Raw genomic sequence first — 13127 nt, 5'->3', positions numbered from 1 at the left:
CAATACATTAAATGTGCTCTATTTTTGTTCCTAGAGCAGAGCTAGGGATCTAATTTTTTATTTGCCTGAGTAGAGGGAAATAGGTAGACAAGATCAGTTTTTCTAAAAAGGATAATTGCTTTTCCTTGCCAAATCAAAACAAGTCATGTTATGTTTTGGTTTACTTTAGCTTATAACATGTCTTGATTATATCTTTATGTGTGCAGTATTGGTTCATTCTTATTTAAACTAAATATATTTCTGTAGTTATTTGTGTTGTGTGTGTATGGACAACGTAGGAAGGGCAAACCATCCTGTGCCCTTTTCACACTTTTTAAAAAAAAAAAAATTTTTTTTTTTTTACACTGTTTATTTATTTTTGAGACAGAGAGAGACAGAACATGAACAGGGGAGGGTCAGAGAGAGGGAGACACAGAACTGAAACAGGCTCCAGGCTCCAAGCTGTCAGCACAGAGTCCGACGCGGGGCTTGAACTCACAGATCGCGAGATCACGACCTGAGCCGAAGTCGGCCGCCCAACCGACTGAGCCACCCAGGCGCCCCCCTTTTCACACTTTTTAAAAATTTTCCATTGGGAAAAATAAAGTGATAATAAGGATCACTTACAGTATCTTTTTAGAGAATATATATATTATATATCTGCAGTGGTAGTGGAGATATGAGTCATTCATAGTTGGACTGCAATACATAACATGTTTACATTCCAGTTACTGGATGATGATAAATCCCAGATAGTATTCGATGCAAATATGTATCACCTCAGTCTAAATGTGTTAACCCAAAGTGTATGGCAAAACTAAGTTGATAATGCTAAAACTATTACTGATTTGGAAATAAAAGAAAGTAGAAAGTGTTATGACCAAGTATATACAACATGAGTAATGCATTGATAATGGAATTCATTACCTCAAATTGCTTGAACTTAAACTACCTCTGTTTGTATATACAATAGGAGCTTTTCAGTGTAGCCAAGTGTTGTGTGACAGCCACATTTCCCAGCAGATTCTGAATTGTACTTTCTCGGAAAGCTCTAGTAATATGCCGGTTTTTATTCAAGTCCATATAGTTGTCATTAGTTCATAAGCTCTCTAGTATTCCACATATTTATTGTCTTCTCTTGTGATCTTAAGCAACAAAGACTATTTCTTTGTCCTGTGTGTTTGCTTCCCAGCAGTCATGTTGTGGGAGCCAGCCTTGTTCTGTGCCAGCCTTGTTCAGGGAGTAAGAGGGCTCATGGAAGTTCTGCCATGTGCAGTGTCATGTATCACAGAGGCAGGAAGTGGAGAGGTTTCCGTTTCGCTATCAGCAATGAGGCTTTTCCCATGATTCACTGTTCACTATTCTATTTCATTTTGTGGTTTTGCTCTTTGTGCATGATAGTCATTATCTCCCAAATCTTGAATTTATCAGCTTCTCTCCATTTCTCGGCTCCTTTTTCTGTTTAAGCTCCTGCCACCTCTTGCTCTGATCACTGTAATAGCCTTTCAGATGTATTCCTTTGTAATAGGTGGAATTCCTTTGGAAACAGATTCTGGAAGTTTATTGCAGAAATACACTTGGGACCAGTATATGTGAAGGAGTGAAAGACTCCGGACTGAAAGAGGAGTTGAGTTGAGATGCAGACTCAACAAAGGACTTAGCTGACCCTACAGAGAGTTCTGAATATTGAGTTGGTTTTTTATAACTGTTTCAATGACATTGGGGCAATGACATTGAGCCTTTGTACACCGGTGTCAGCTCACCATTGGGTGTGGGCTGTCCCTAAGATTGGGCAGAAAGCTGAGGACAAGTCAGCTGTTGGTTGCCAATAATATTTCCAGCAGCTGGCAGAATGGCCTAAAGTGATGATCTGAATTGGAAACCTTTTTCACAGTTTTGATTTGTATTTTTCGTAATTGTTCATATCTGGGTATTTTCAGATTTCTGTCTGTTTCTCTCTCTTCTCTCTCCTTTTGTCTTTTTTTCCTTTTCTTGTCTTTTTCTTTTCTCTTTTTCTTTTCTATTTCTATACCCAACATGGGGCTCAAACCCACAACCCTGAGATCAGGAATTGAATGCTCTCCTGAGTGAGCCAGCCAGGCGCCCCAGATTTCTATTATGGTTTTTGACTGTGTTTTTTAAGAATGCATTTTAAAATAACTGAAAATTTTCTACTTTTTGTATTATTGATTTTTTTTTTTTAATGTTTACTTATTTTTGAGAGAGATTGAGTGAGTGAACATGAACAGGGGAGAGGCAGAGAGAAAGGGAGAGAGAGAAAATCCTAAGGAGCCTCATGCAGAGGTAGATCCCGTGAACTGTGAGATTATGACCTGAGCCGAAATCAGGAGTCGAACAGTTAACTGACTGAGCCACCCAGGCACTGCTTATTTTATTGATTTCTAACTTAATTGCTTTCTGTTAAATGAATATGATCTTTTTTATTTAGAATCTTATTTGATAAGAATTACCTTATGGCCAAGGCATAAGTCACTTTACATCTTACATCCGTGCCTGAAAATAATGTATATTCTCAAATGATGCTGTATTTTATAGATAACCAGTAGGTCAGCACTACCTGTTAGGATGCTCAAATATTCTAGTGATGTTTTGATTATATGATCAATTTGTAAAAGAGTGGATTTTTCAGTTTTTCCTTGCTTGTTAAGGTTTTGCCTCTGTATATTCTTAAGATAAGTTAATAAGTAATATAACAGCATAACATGTATCTTCTTGGCTAATTTTACTTCTTAGTGAAGTGTAGTGACTTTTTGGCTTTTAAATCTGGTTTTATGTGATGATAATATGTCTAAGCCACCTTATTTTGGTCTTTTCTTTGTATGTTCCTCCAACTTTTCAATCAACCAGTGAACCATTGTTTTAGGTGTATCTCTTGAAAGTATATAGACTGATGTTTGTTTTGTTTCTATTCAGATTAGCAGTGTCCTTTTTTTTTTTTTTTAATGTTTGTTTATTTTTGAGAGAGAGAGAGAGAGCACACTTGTGCACAAGTTGGGGAGGGGCAGAGAGAGAGGGAGAGAGAGAATCCCAAGTAGGCCCTGTGCTTTTAGCATGGAGCCCAATGCAGGGCTCAGTCTCATGAACTGTAAGATGATGAACTAAGCTGAAGTCAAGAGTTGAATGCCCAACCCACTGAACCACGCAGGTGCCCCTATTTTGTGTTCTTTCTTGAAAGATGTTTTGCCACATGTGCAAATCTAGACTGATAGAGGTTTTCTGTCAGCATAGTGCTGAAATGGTTGTGCTGTGTTCTGTAGCTGTTGAAGAGATAGCTCTAATTTTTGTTACTTGATGGCGATCTGTTCTTTTTGTCTGCTTCCTAAAATCGTTTTTATTGATGTACATTTTATGAAGAATAGAGCCTAGCTATTTTAAGTGTATACCTTAGTGAATTTTAATAAATGCAGCCAAAATTAAGATCTAGAACATTGTTATCCTTTTTGAAAATGTCCCTTCCTCCATTTTACATTTCCACAAAAGTGTTTGAGAGTTCCAGTTATTCCAGAAAAACTCTTAACATTGCCTGTCTTTTTAACTTTAGTTATTCTGATGGATGTGTAAGTTTTATTTCAGTGTGATTATAATTATACTTCCTTAATACCTAATACATAATATGAGTATATTTTCGCATGCCTAATGCTTTCACATTCATTAATCTTCTTTTGTGAACTGTCTTTTCAAATGTTTGTCCCCCTTTAAATGATTAATAGACTTAATTATTTTTTAAGCACCATTTTAGATTTGCAGAATAATTGAACACATCGTTAAGTACATGCAGTTCTATATACATCCCCACTCCCAGCACACTGCAGTTTCCCCAATTGTTAACACTTGGTGTTAGTGTGGTGCATTTGTTACAATTAACAAACCAACCTTGATACATTATTAACTACAGTCCACAGTTTACAGTAAGGTTCCCTGTTTGCATTGTGTAGTTCTATGTGTTTTGACAAATGCATAATGACTCGATTCTACCGTTATAGTTTCATACAAAATAGTTTCCCTTGTGCTTCATGTTTTCAACCCTCCTCTCCCTACCCCTGCAACCCTTGGAAAACACTGCTTACTACCTCTATGCTTTTGCCTTTTCCAGAGTGTCATATAGTTGGAATCATACAGTATGTAGCCTTTTCAGATGGGCTTTTTTTTTCACTTAGCTGTATGTATGTAAAAGTTCCTCCATGTCTTTTTGTGGCTTGATAGCTCATTTCTTCTAATTATTGAATAATATTCTATTGTATGGATATACAACAGATTGTTTATCCATTCACGTTTTGAGAGAGTTCTTGGTTGTTTCCAGTTTTTGGCAATTGTGGACAAAGTTTTTGTATGCGGGTTTTTGTGTGGACATGAATTTTCAACTTAGTTGGGTATATACGCAGGACTCTGACTACTGGGTTGTAGGGTAAGATTATTTTACATGCCCACCAGCCGTGAATATGGATTCCTGTTGCTCTCCTGTTGCTTTACATCCCTGATAGCTTTTGATATTGTGCATGTTTTTGTTATTAGCCATTCTAATAGGAATATAGTAGTATCTCGTTTTAATTTGCATTTCCCTGAATGCAAAGATGTGAGCGTCTTTTTCTTTGTTTGCCATCTTTACATTCTTCTTTATAGAGGTGTGTCTTCAAATCTTTTACTGATTTTTTTTTTTTAAGAGAGAAAGAGAGAGTGCGAACTGGGGAGAGGGATAGAGTGGGGGAGAGAGAGAATCTCAAGCAGGCTGCATGCTCAGCACAGAGCCCAATGTGGGGCTTGATGCCATCACCCTGGGATCGTGACCTGAGCCGAAATGAAGAGTTGGACTCTTGACTGACTGAGCCACCCACGCACCTCTTTGCTGATTTTACATTGGGTTTTCTTACTGTTGGGTTTTAAGAACTCTATTTTAGATACAAGTTCTTTATCAGATACATGTTTTGAACATATTTATCAATGTTTTTCTCTGATGGATTGTGCTTTGGATGTTGTATCTCATTGTAACTCATGTAACTCATTGTCGGGTGCCAGGGTGGCCCAGTCGGTTAAGTGTCTGACTTTGGTTCAGGTCATGATCTTATGGTTTGTGAGTTTGAGCCCCGTGTTGGGCTCTGTGCTGACAGCTCAGAGCCTGGGGCCTGCTTTGGATTCTGTGTCTCCCTCTCTCAGTGCCCCTCCCTGCTCATGCTCTGTCTCTTTCTGTCTCTCAAAAATGAATAAACATTGAAAAAAAATTTTTTTTATTTTAAAAACTCATTGTCAACCCAGGGTCATCTAGAACATCTAGGTCATTCATCTTCTAGAACTTTGGTTGTTTCTGTATTCAGGTCTAAGACCCACTTTGAGTTACCTTTTAAGGATTGTGTCTAGATTAGTTTTTTGTGTGTGTATGGATGTCCAGTTCTAGCACTATTTGTTGAAGAGACTTTCCTTTGTTGAATTGCTATTGCTTTTGCTTCTTTGCCAGAGATCAGTTGACTCTATTCACGTGTGTCTGTTTTTGGTCTCTTTATTCTATTCCATTGATTAATTTGTTCTTTTACCAATACCATGCTGACTATAGCTTTATAAGAAGTCTTGAAGTTGGGTAGTGTCAATCTTTGTCTTTTAAATAACTTAAAAAATTATTTTCAAGAGTACAAGCAGGGGACGGGGAGGGGGGAGAGAGAGAGAGAGAATGAGAATGAGAATGAATCTCAAGTAGGCTCCACAGTCTGTGCAGAGCCTGATGCAGAGTTCAACCCCATCACGCTGGGTCATGAAATGGGCTGAAATCAAGAGTTTGACACTCAACCAACTGGGCCATCTAGTCGGCCCTATATCAATATTTTGAAATTGTTATTTTCCTTTACTATTAGTGATTCTGGGCCTTTTGTTTTCTGTATAAATATTAAAATCAGTTTGTTGATATCCACAAAATAACTTGCTGGGATTTTGTTTGGGATTTATTGCCATCTGTAGATCAGGTTGAGGAGAATTGGTATCTTAACAATATTGTCTTCCTATTCATACACATGAATATTTCTCCATTTATTTAAATCTTCCTTAATTTTATTTGAACTTTGTAGCTTTCCTCATATAGGTGCCATACATTTTTTGTTAGATTTATGCCTAATTTTTTTTTTGGGGGGGTGCTAATGTAAATGGTACTGTGTCTTAAATTTCAAATTCCAAGTTTTCATTAGTGGTACATAGGAGTGTAATCAACTTTTTACATTGACCTTGTATCCTGCAACCTTGTTACAATTCATTTATTCTAGACATTTTTTGGTTGTTGTGTTGACTCTTGGAGATTTTCTTTATAGACATCCTATTACCTGCTAATGAGTTTTATTTCTTCCCAATGTGTTTACCTTTTTCTTGTCTTATTGCATAAAATAGAACTTGTATAGGATGTTGAATAGGAGTGCTAAGAGGGGACACCCTTACCTTATTCATGAACTTAAGGGGAAAGCATCTAGGTTCTCATCACTAACTTTAAGGTTAGATGTAGGTTTTTATAGATGTTCTTTATGAAGTTTAAGAACTTCAATTTGTAGCTTGCTGAGCTCAGTGGGTGCTAGATTCTGTCAAATACTTTTTGCATCTGCTCCTATAGTCATATCATATTTTTTCTTCTTTAGCCTGTTGATGTGATGGATTACGTTAATTGATGTTTCGAGTGTTGGAATAACCTTGCTTACTAGGAATAAATCCCATGTGGTCATGGTATAATTCTTTTTTATACATTGTTGGATCTTTTCCTTTTAGTTCTTTTATTTTAATTAAAAAATTAATGTTTGTTTATTTTTGAGAGAGAGAGGGAGAGAGACAGAGTGCAAGTGGGGAGAGACAGAGAGAGAGGGAGACACAGAATCTGAAGCAGGCTCCAGGCTCTGAGCTATTAGCACAGACCCTGACATGGGGCTTGAATCCACAGACTGTGAGATCATGACCTGAGCTGAAGTCAGACACTCAACTGACTGAGCCACCCAGGAGCCCCATTTTAACTTTTTGTTTTAAAGTTTAGAGAGAGAGAGACAGAGACAGACAGACACAGTGTGAGTGGGGGAGGGGCAGAGAGAGAGGGAGACAGAGAATCCCAAGCAGGCTCCACACTGTCAACTCGAAGCCTGACTTAGGACTTGAACTCATGAAACTGTGAGTGCATGACCTGAGCTGAAACCAAGAGTCTGACGCTCAACTAACTGAGCCACCTAGGTGCTCCCCAAATTTTAATCTTTAATAATCTTTAAAAATTTCTCCCAACATGATTCTGTTTTCTTTTTAGAAAAAAAATTAATTGGAGTGTAGTTGATGACTTTTTCTTTAAATCCTTTTCCAAACTTACAATGTTTCTAATAGCTATAATTTGTAATAGCTGTTGTATGTTTTTCAGTTTGGGGCTTCTTTTCTTTTGACTGTTTTCCTCATGAGGTGATTGCATTTTCTCTCTCTCTCTCTCTTTTTCTTTTGTTTTTTTTGTTTTTGTTTTTAAGTACTCTCTACACCCAGCACGGGGCTCAAACTCACAACCCCAAGATCAAGACAAGAGTCCCATGCTGTATGGGGCTGGGATAGTCAGGCATCCCTCTTCACGTGTCTCTTAAGTTTTGATTGGATTGTAAACATTGTGAATGTTATATTTTGTGTTTGGATTTTGTTATCTTTGTGTAAAAGCGGTTAAAATTTATTTTGTTTGATAGGTCAGTTAATTGATGTTCATATTAATACCTTTTAGGTGCCTTTTTTTTTTTTATATAAGCTTCCTTAACTCAAGTGAAGCATAGCTTTACCTGGTACTGTGATTCAACAAGTTTCTGTTAAGCCATCTTGTACCTTCCACTCTTCCTTTCCTTGAATTCATAATTTTAATTTCATTAAACATCTATGGTTTCTTGGTACAACATAAACTCTTAATGTTTTAGGCTGGAGAGAGAGGTGAGGAAAAAAAATAGAGAATTCCAGTGACCACTGTATAGTCCGAGGGGACCAACTATAGTGGCAGAGAGTTGTGTTAGGAGGCTACTACAGGCATCCTATAAAGAGGTAATGGTAGTTTGTATAAGTGTTGTGATCATGGAGATAAAGAATAGTGAAGAAACTGGATTTTTTAGTACTTTGTAACTGTTGCATACTATCCAACAGTTATAGTCCTAGACATATACCTCTTGCACAAGGTTCCAAGCTACAGATACAGAAATACTCATGGGAGCATTGTATGTATAGATCTGAATATCTATTCACACTAGAATGAATAATGTGTGTTTATACAGTGAAATATAGTACTAAAAATAAAGGATTTGCAAGTACTGAAATTGTTAATTAATACATTTTATTTAGTAAGTACATTTTGCATTCTCTTCTCCAGGCCCTCTTTTAGTCATTGGAGAAACAACAGTGAGAAGAGGCAAAAATTGTCAGCATTTTTAAAAACTCATTTTGCTATAAGCAGTGTAAAAATTATATAAAGCAAGACTCATTAAAGTTTATTATTACTATTGGGTGGAATATTGTTTGAGTATAGGATATTCACAGTTTCCAAAGGTTGATCTACAGATCGTCTGCTAATTATAAACTGAAAATGGCATATTTTTCATGAGGAAATTTAATGGTCACCATCTTAATCAAGCAATCAAACTTCTTCATCAGGAAATGGACAGACTTTTTTTTTTTCTTTCTGATGTGATATAAGAATTAGGGCACAATTTCAGTTATGTAGTATTAACAGATTTTTATTCTGAATCTAATAATGAGACAATCAGGTAAATTGAAATTGTAAGATATTGTTTGCAACAGTAGTTTGGATTTTTCAAAATATCACTTTCATGTAGGATAGCCCCTCCCATAAATATACACACAAACTCCAAATCAAAAAGGTAACAAGTGAACTATTCAAGGAGAGAAAAGGAATCTAACCAATACAATGTATAATACTTGATTTCCCTGTAATTATAATATACAGCTGTTAGCTGGAGATTTCCTTCCTGGCTGTCTGAGAATCTCCCCGCCCCCCCCCCCCCCCCATTCTTTTGTTCTCTCTTCTGAGGTTCCATTATGAGATTCTATTCTGTCCGTCTGGAGGACTGTCCTATTCTCTGAAATAGCTTTCATTTTCTTTTAATTCTGAACCCTACTTTTAGGAAATAAAGGCCTAATTATAAATGTTTTCCAACTGTTTTTAAAAGAACACCTCCCCCCCCCCAAATCATATGTTCTCTTTGATGCTGGAGAGATTTCTGATTTACACTATCAAATTAGGAATAGGACATTTTCCAAGAAATACTTCACTTTTTACTTTTTTCCCCCATTTTTCGTCTCCATCAGTCATTATATTCTACGAAATCTTAATTCAAGAAACTGAAGGTGAAGAACCACATAAAATTCTTTATTTTATGACTATTGCATCACTGAGGTATCATTTGCCAGCTTTAAGTTACCAAATTGTTACACCGAGTATAGGGGCAGGTTTTGCTTGAAGGGGGAGGTTATGTATATATTGTGTCTTATATGGGTCACTGTGGTGCTATCAGTTGTTCAAAAGAAAAAAAAAAGTTCCTTTAGACCTGTAATCCATAACAAAATGGGAAAGTGCCTAAACTCCCAGAATCTTCCTTCATTTCCTTATCGTCCGTATCCACACTATCAGCAAGTCAAGCTGACTCTATCTCTAAAACAAACTGCAAGCCTTTGTTTCTTCCAGCCACATCCAGAGCACAGTTGGCTCGCCCTTAGAACATTGCAGAAGCTTCTTAATCAGTCTCCCTGTGCCCACCTTTGTCCTCAGACAGTTCATCCCTTGCGGAACAGCCGAAGTGATCTTCACAAACCCAACATTAGGTTGCTGCCCTCTCCTGTATTGTAGCCTTTCCAACTCGTTCTTTCTGTCACGAATGTTCCTCTCTCACTGGTTTTCAGAGGGCAGGCTCCAGCTCAGTCAAGTCTCAGTTTCAGTATGTTTTCTTGGAGAAGGCTTCAAGGAAAAGGAACCCTGATCACCCCCAGTCACATCCTTCTGTTGTCTTTATTGTACTCCCCGCCCCCTTATGTGTTGTGTGTATATTCATATTTATGCATGAGTATGCATATTTAGGTGCCTGTGTACTTATACATCATTGTCCACTAGATGGTAAGTGCCATGAGAGCAGAGAACTTTCTGAATTGTTTACCTTTGTGTCCCCAGGAGCCAGATTGGTGCTTGGCACATAGTGTTTACTGAGTGTATATTTTTGAGTTGATGAATGGAAATTTGGTAGAGAGTTAGAAAGAAAGAAGATTGCTGCTTTCTGGTGGAAAGTAAGACCTGTTGATTGCTGGGGGGACAGGAGACCAGACCTGCCCTTGAAGTTTGAGGACAGAAAGGGAGCAATAGTGCTTTGGTAACCTGAGTTTCTGTACTTCCTTAAATATTTAATTTTTTTCCTCATGTAGTATTTAGTAGGTTTCTTTTTGGAAACATTAGGTGGGAGGGAAATAAAGAATGGAGACTCGCTGCATTTTGGAGTTGAGAGTGTTTGCAGGAGCGTCACTGGGTGGTGAGGTCAGGTAGTGGGAGTAGGCATCTGGGGAGAGGCGAAGAAACCTGTGGAAGAATTTGCCAACAGCACCAGGACCTGTGGTATCTTTTTTTTTTTTTTTTTTTTTTTTTAAGCAATCTTTTCATACCAAGAGTTCTTCTCCTTTTAAAAACCTTAGAGAAATTTGTTTTGTTCTAAGGGAGGTTGTTCTGCTTCAAATCTATGGCAACCAAATAATATTAAAGAACTCCATCATAGTACTCAGAAGTGAGTACTCCAATGGATAATAAATTGGGGTAGAACATTAGTGGAAATTTTGGGTCTAGACAAGGTAAAGTGAAGGAGTGGTGACAGCCATCTACTTGACTAGTTTGGATTTTTCTAGGAATTTTTACTTTTGGTTGAATCTTTTTACCTTTTCTTCCAGTTCCTGGTCCCCCATGACTTACCCCATTTAGAGTTTCAGAGACACAATAAGAAAGTAGGGGTGAGGGATTGGGCTCTTTGATATTATTTAACATCATCTGTGTGGAATATTGTTTCCCCTCCTCTTGACATGGCTAGGTCTAGTTTCTGCATGGCATGGTGACAACATAAAAATATGTTCTGTCTGAAATTTAATGACTTATTTGGCATAGGAAGTGGAGTATAAAACCTTAGTTTTATATTATTTCCAATTATAGTTCAGAAATTAGATTGAGTTGGTGACTGTAATGTCACCACTAGCTTATGCCAGTTTCTTTTTCCCTCCCAATTGTGTTATATTTGACTTGTTAGTTTCATCAGAGAATCTTGTCTTCCTGGGTTATATGTATTGACAGGTCTCATGCTACATTGCCTCCTTTTGGGGGGATCATATGTAATTGCCTTATTATGTATTACCTTGTTGCCTAACAATGACTCATCTTTTCTGAGCATATAATAATTTCTTGTTGACAAGTTACTTTTTCTGTTTTGTTTCCCCATCTAGTTCCTTCTGACCAAGGACACTTTCCCAGTCTTATTTTGAACTAGGGTCCATAGTAAATAAGATGAGATTAATACTGAAATCAGAATAACTGCACATTTCCTAATCCTCAGAGGGAATTGAAAACAGAGATACGGGATATAGATAGCTTACCTCTTGTGGTTTCCTGTTTCCTGTTTGTATGGATAAATAGTTTTGGATGGTGAAGTGATAACATGTTTTTTGGGGTATGGATCCATTTGTTTAAATTAAGAAAAAATTTTTTTAATCTTTATTTTTGAGAGAGAGGGAGGGAGGGAGGGACAGAGAGAGAGGGAGACACAGAATCTGAATCAGGCTCCAGGTTCTGAGCTATCAGTGCAGAGCCTGACACGGGGCTCGAACTCACAAACTGCGAGATCATGGCCTGAGGTGAAGTCCCTTAACTGACAGAGCCACCCAGGCACCCCACCATTTGTTTAAATTTTTGATTTAAATTTTATTTAAATTTTAATGATTTCTTAAGCATGCCAATTTCTAATTTTTAGGTATTATTTCTTCACTACTCCAAAACAGGCTGATTCCTCATGAATGATTTCAATCTGATTCCTTTATGGGACATTCCTGTGAGGCCACAGCATGGAAAGAGACGAATACTCCTTTTTTTTTTTCCACTCTTGTGCAGGGTCTGTGGCATGCAAAAGTGTGAAGCATATTTTTCCCCTAATTTATGTTTTGGTTCTCTTTTTCTTCTGCCATCCTGTGGATACTCTACAGCTGGATTATTTTAGTCATTCCTTAAGCCAATCCCATGCTTCCCTGCCTGTTTTGTTCCTGCTATTCCTGCCTAAAGTGTTCAAATCCTGCTCATCCTTCACAGCCTCACGTAAATATTTGGTCCTTGCTGTAAGATGATTTCCTTAATTGCTTTCCTCTTACCTTGTTGTACTTTTCTCTTCTGAATTCCCAGTGATAGAATTATTTGGGTACTTTGCCTCTCTCTTCCTAGATTCTGACACTCCAGTGTAAAAACAGTATTGTTAATCTTTTTTCTCACTGCACTTAGCATTGCTTTTAAAATACTCTCCCACATAAATATAACCAACATGAGAATTTTAAAAATTGAATTAATTATGAAACACATAGAAAGCAAGTGCCATTTTAACTAAGTTGAAGTGAAGAGCTATGTTTTGTGGCTTAGGGGCTAAAGGTCTATGACATTTGGCCCTCTCTTCCTTTTCCTCTAAGATCCTATAGCTAGAGTGTAGTGCTGTTAGAGCATCACAGGCCAGGAAGAGTCTTCCTGGTGCTCACTGTTTTCTTCAGAAAAGATCCTAAACAAGTGGTCTCAGACATAAGTGTATCCACCTTGTTTTCAGGAAACCTCTAAGCAAGGAGACTTTTATAACTTTTCTTGGTAACTCAAGCTGTCACAAACCTTAGAATAATCTAAATACTAAAACAACAATCTTATGTCATTTTCTCTTATCAAACTTTAGCTGGAGATGTCATTTGTTTGGGTCTTACTTTGTGTTTTCATCACACTTGCTAGCATATGCATTCCTTGTTGAATCAGTGGGATAGTGCAGTAGCCTCTCCATTGATAACAGCGAGTCCTGGACCTTCTGCTTCCACCCATGATAGAATAATGTGACTTGATTTCTCCCCAAATCATTGTGTCAGTTTTTGCTGATAAAAGCTGC

General features: G+C 37.4%; 1 protein-coding gene across 9 annotated transcripts in view; it reads left to right on the top strand.

Moving 5' to 3' along the window:
• The window catches only part of PCCA (propionyl-CoA carboxylase subunit alpha), a 418714-nt gene that overhangs the window by 145170 nt on the left and 260417 nt on the right, over positions 1-13127 (top strand). The gene's annotated exons all lie outside the window — the stretch shown is intronic.

This window comes from Neofelis nebulosa, chromosome 1, assembly GCF_028018385.1.
Source record: "Neofelis nebulosa isolate mNeoNeb1 chromosome 1, mNeoNeb1.pri, whole genome shotgun sequence".
NCBI classification, from domain to species: domain Eukaryota; kingdom Metazoa; phylum Chordata; class Mammalia; order Carnivora; family Felidae; genus Neofelis; species Neofelis nebulosa.
Note: the sequence above shows the minus strand (reverse complement) of the source record. Positions and strands in the feature narration are given on the sequence as shown.